Source organism: Lindgomyces ingoldianus (assembly GCF_010093535.1).
Source record: "Lindgomyces ingoldianus strain ATCC 200398 unplaced genomic scaffold BDR25scaffold_80, whole genome shotgun sequence".
Classification (NCBI taxonomy): domain Eukaryota; kingdom Fungi; phylum Ascomycota; class Dothideomycetes; order Pleosporales; family Lindgomycetaceae; genus Lindgomyces; species Lindgomyces ingoldianus.
The window spans coordinates 55,102-61,582 of record NW_022985241.1 but is presented as its reverse complement, the minus strand read 5'-3'; positions in this window follow the sequence as shown (position 1 = coordinate 61,582).

The window sequence follows — 6,481 nt, the reverse complement described above, 5'->3', positions numbered from 1 at the left end:
TTTAATACTATTTTTTTATTATATAATGTTTTTTTCTACTATTTTATATAATACTTGTTATACTATACTTACTTTTATTTATATTACTTATATTTATTTCTATGCTATATTTTTCTATATATAATATGTTTTTATTACTATATTACACTATACTTTTTTTTTACTATGTTTTTTATATACTATATCTTTCTATGCTATGTTTTTCTTTATACTATACTTTCTTTTATACTTTTTTATACTATGTTTTATTTTATAATATTTTAATTATATTTAACTTTTTTAATACTACTATTTTATATATTTCTTTATGTTTTTTTTATACTATACTTTTTTTTTAATACTATATTTTATACTTTTTTATAATATGTTTTATTTTATAATATTTTATTTTATATTTAACTTTTTTATAACTATATATTTCTTTATGCTATATTTTTTTTATACTATTTTTTTTATAATAATGTTTTTTTTATACTACATTTTTTATACTATACTTTTTTATACTAATATTTTATTGTTATAGTATCCTTCTTAGATCCCAGACATAACTGTATTAGACGCGTACTAGAGTATTATTAGTGCACGTCTAACACAAACACAACATAACACAGACATAAACTTAAGCACAAACCACCTTAACACTAACTAAACCTAGAACAGGCTTAATTTATACTTAAAGCGCTTAGACTTCTAAGCTAAGTATTTAATTACTAATTTTCTCCTAAACTTTTCTATTTCTTACATAACGTCTTATACCTACTATAATACCTTATGTAGTAATTAAACTAGACCTCTGCAAAGCTCTATAACCTTACTTGTGCATAATTATAACATTATGTTGTGTTAAAACCTTAGCTAAGAATAGCCTCTAAATTTAATCTAATAAGCTTAGTACTTACACAACTCTAAGCTATTAAAGTAAGCTAAAAAGCCTTTTAAAAAGCGCTTACTTTATAAAAAAGCTACTATGTTATAAGCTTTAAAGCTTTTTAAAAGAACTTTAAAGAACAGCTTTACACTATTAAGTACTCTATTTCTACTTTAACTCCTGTTATAGTAGTAGGAACTAAGAACTTACTAGCTTTAAAGCTTACCTAGAAGTCTAGAGATAGCTTAACTCTCTTCTGCCTAACACTGCCTACAACCTGTAACCTTTTTAACCTAGTAATAAAATCTAACTAACTCCTTAATTCCTTGCTGTTTAATAGAAAATAAAAAGACCTACCTTCTTTTTTACATAAGCTTTAATATAAACTTAAAGGAAATATAGACTAATTTCTCTCTAAACACTTTTAGTTACTATATGCCTACTTTTAACTTAACTATAATATAACAGCTTTAATTAACTTACTAATAAATAAAGATATTATTAACCTAGACTAATTTATAGTGTTTTTATAAGTAACTTATAGAGACCTAAATAAAAAGTTAATAGCCTTAAGTTACCTAAACACTTTATAATAAAAAAAAAAAAGCTTTACCTTACACTTTACTAAGTTCTGCTAACTTGCATTTAATACAGGCTTAAATAAGATAGGTCTAATTATAGCTCTATATAACTCCCTCTTAACTAAACTATAACACGCTATAGTAGAAGAACCTCTTCTAAACAACCTTAATGCGTATGTAAACCTAATTGCTACCTACAATAATAACATAAGGTTCCTCTCTATATAAGCCCTAATACGCCCCTAAACTAGCGCAGTTGTAAATAAGAACTCTAATGTAATAAAAATTAATTTAAATTATGCTCTAGTTAGTTCTAAAAAGTGTAAAAATTATAAAAAAAAAAGTTAATGTTTTAAGTGCAGTAAGCATAGTTATATCTTTTAAAACTACTTTATTTCTCTTTTTTAAGTCTGCGCAAGTAGCGCTACTAGTACTTATTAAAGATTTTTACTATTTTAATCTTATTTTTATAAGGGCTTTAACTTATATTTAAGCCCTAATCTTCTTTACTACTCTTAACATAGCTGCAGCTATAGTAGTAGAAGCCTGTAAAAAGGCTTGTCCTAGGGCTAAGTTGCCCTCTAGGACTAATTTAACACTAGATCTTTGCTAACTTATAGGCTAAGTCCCCTACTAATAACTAAAAGTACTAAGTTAATATTCTTATATGTTTATAACAAAGAACTATATTAGCTCTAATATAGGCTTTTATTAACTTAGAAGTAAATAGCATAGGTTATATTAATAGAGAACTAGCGTGTAAACTAAATCTTTAATTAACACTACTTACCTAAACAATTTACCTAACTAGATTTAATAAAAAATAACTTAAAAAAGGTTCTATCTTTTATACTACAACTATTATAATTACTTACTAACACTATAAGAAGCAGATTAAACTCTATGTAATAAATATAAGATATTATAACCTAATCTTAAAACAACTATAGCTATATTAGCACAAGGTTGCCTTTAATTACTAAAAGTAAGTTTTAAACTTTAACTTTTCTTAATGCTAAAACATATACTTACACTTACATCTAAATAACACCTAAATAGCACTTAATATAGAAGGTTTCTAGACCTACTTTCTAATAACTTAAAAAAGAACTACCTAAGTAAGGCTAACAAGCTAGGCCTTTTACTAAAATAGGCTATATAAAATAATTTAATAACTACTTAAACCTAAAAAAAAGAAAGCCTTTAAGAAACTTCTACCTACTTAATTTAAACATAAACTAGGACTTAAACAGTAGATAGACATCTGCTACATAGAACCTGCTCTATTTGTAACCCTAGCTTAATAACTAGATTATAAAATCTACATAGTTATAATTTCTAATATAGACTAAGCTTTAGCTCTCTAAAAACACACTAACTTAAGGATAATAGTCCTTTAAAACTACTATAACTTATTACATGTTTTCTTTTAAAATAAGTTTAATAAGCTTTTAATATAACATTTATATAATTACTAGATAACTCTTAAGCCTAGTAAACAACCTAGTTATAAGCTACTATATAAAATGTTACTAAATAAATTAAAAGTGCTCTAAAAATACTTTAATAAGAACCTAAAAAAAAAGTTTATTTAAGCTAGCTTTTTACTAGTAGTGTTACCTATACTATTTATAAAGAAACCTAGAGGTAGGCTTTAATTCTACATTAACTACTAAGAACTAAATGCTGTTACTATTAAAAACTAATACCTAATTTTTTTTTTATAAGAAACTCTAAGCTAACTAAGCAAAGTAAAGTATTTTATAAAGTTAAATATTATTACTGCCTTTAATAAGCTAAGGATAGTAAAAAGTAACAAGTAGCTAACAGCGTTTTAGACCTAATATAGACTATTTAAGTACCTAGTAATACTCTTTAGCTTAGCTAACATGCCTAGTACTTTTTAACATTTTGTAAATAACTTGCTTTAACCCTACCTAGACATGTTCTACACTATGTATATTAACAATATTCTAATCTATAGTAATAGCCTTTTAGAGCACAAATAGCATGTACGCCTAGTACTAAAGGCTATAGAAAAAGCAGGTCTGCAACTTAATGTAGATAAATGCAAGTTCTACTAATTAAAGGTTACATATTTAGAATATGTAATCTCTATAGATAGCATCTAAATAAACTCTGTTAAGGTTTAGACTATGCTAGATTAGTAATACCTAAAGAATGTAAAAGATGTTTAAGCCTTTATAAAATTTACTAACTTTTACTAATAATTTATTAACAACTTCTTACAGCTAGTAAGCCTTATAATTACACTTACTAAAAAAAAAGTTTAATTTAACTTTAACTTAAATTACTAATAGTTCTTTAACTAGCTAAAGAAAGCCTTTACTAAAGCTTTAATACTCTACTATTTTAACTTTAAACTACTAATACTTATAGAAGCTAATGCCTTAGACTATGTAGTAGCAGGAGTTCTTTTCTAGACTAAGCTAGATAGGACTATTAGGCCTATTACATACTTCTTAAAAAAAATAAGTCCTGTAGAAAGTAATTATAAGATCTATAATAAAAAATTACTTGCTATAGTACACTACTTTAAATAATAGCAACCTAAACTAGAAGGTGCAGCGCATCTAATACAGGTTCTATCTAACTATAAGAACTTATAGTACTTTGCAACTATAAAATAACTTAGCTACTAACAAGCCTGTTAGTCTAAATACTTATCTTATTTTAATTTTAAGATTACTTATTATTCTAGTTAAGACAGAGGAAAACTAGATGCCCTTATAAGGCAATCCTAAGACGTCCTTGCTTAAAAAGAAGTGTAAAAAGCTTAACACTAAACTTTACTTTAACTTAAGCTATTTTTAAACCTTAACTTAAATAAAATAAATTAGATAATTAATTAAATTATTACTAATAAGTATCTAAATAATAAATTTATTTAAAAAACCTTAAACCTACTCTAAAACAGCGCTAGTTAGTTAAAGAAGGTAACACTAGCTAACTATAAAAACTAAAATAGTAAGCTGTATTACTATAACTAACTTATAATTCTTAATTTTAATAAACTAAGAATTAAACTACTCTAAATTGTACACAACTCGCCTGTTAGAGAACACCTAGGCAGAGGAAAGACTCTTAACCTACTACAGAGAGAGTACTACTAGCCCTGCATGTTCTATACTGTACGCTAATACATATTATGTTGCTATACTTACTGTAAAGTAAAGGCCTCTTAAAAAAGGTATAATAGCCTACTTAAACTACTTCTAATTTCTAAATAAGCTTAGAAAGACATATTAATTAATTTTATTATAGACCTACCTTTATCTAAAAGGTACATAAATATTATAGTAGTTATTAATTACTTAACTAAGTATTAACACTTAATACTATGTTCTTCTATAACTGCCCCTAATATGGCCTAGTTATTCTACTAATACATATAGGTTTACTATAGCCTGCCTAACATAATTATATTAGACAGAGGTACGCAGTTTGTCTTAGCCTTCTAAAACAAACTCTGTAAATAGCTCTAAATTGTCCCCTATCTATCTACAGCTTTTTACCTAAAGACTAACAGCTAGACTAAGAATGTAAACGCTGTAATAAAATAAGTTTTACAAGCGTACACAAACTACTAGTAAGACAACTAGGTAAAATAGTTAGCTATAGCATAGTTTAAAGCTAATAACACAATATCTAAATTAACACAAGTATCCCTGTTCTTAGCAAACTACAGATACTACCTCTAAATAAAATTTAAACTACTTTTAAATACCCTCTAACTAACTTATTAATCTATATAAGTAATAGATATAAATAGACTTATTAACAAAATCTAAAACATATCTAAATATATTTGTAAAAAGCTTACATAGGCTTAAGCTCTTTAATAAGAGTACACAAACTAATCCTAAACCCCCGCCCCTGCGTATGCAGCTAGCAAGAAGGTCTAGCTAGACGCTAGAAATATTTAAATAAACTAATAATTAAAGAAACTTAATTAAAAGAACCTTAGCCCCTTTACAGTAGCTTATATAGTCTTATTACACGCTTACTAATTAATCCTACCTAACAGCATAAAGATACACCCTGTGTTCCACGTATTGTTGCTGCGCTAAGCAGCCCCTAAATCCAACTATCTACCTAGACAGCTAAACTTGCTACCTAAACCTGTCATTATAAACAACAAACTAGAATATGTTATAGAAGACATTAAATAGATTTAGTTTAACAAGAAGAAACATACTTATAAATACCTTACAAAATAGACTAGATACAACAAACTGTTGTAGGAACCTGCAGAAGCCCTGCAAGAGAACTCTGCAGTAACCTAATTCCACGCCTAATACCCATCTAAACTAAACCCGTACCCCGACGAAGACAACCTGATGCCAGAACCACTAATATGAAGGATTCCTTTCCTAATAAGAGGGGGGGTACTGTTACAGTATCCTCTCTAGATCCTAGACATAACTGTATTAGACGTGTACTAGAGTATTATTAGTGCACGTCTAACATAAACATAACATAACATAGACATAAACTTAAGCATAAACTGCTTTAACACTAACTAAACCTAAAACAGGCTTAATTTATACCTAAAGCGCTTAGACTTTTAAGCTAAGTATTTAATTACTAATTTCCTTCTAAACTTTCCTGTTCCTCACACAACGTCTTGTACCTACTATAATACCTCACGTAGTAATTAAACTAGACCTCCGCGAAGCTCTATAACCTTACTTGTGCATAATTGTGACATTTATTTATACTTACTTTTATTTTTTTACTTTACTTTTTTTTAACTTATATTTATCTTTATTTTATACTTTTTTTATACTTTACTGTTTTTATACTGTATTTTATTTATATTTTAATTTTTTTTATTTTATATATTTTATCTTTTAATTCTTTTTACACTATACTTATATACTCTATTTTTTTTCTTTTTTTTTTCTCTGCTATATTTTTTATTAAACTATATTTATTTTTATACTATGCTTTTTTCTATATTATCTTTTTACTATATTCTTTATATACTATATTTTCTTTACGCTATATT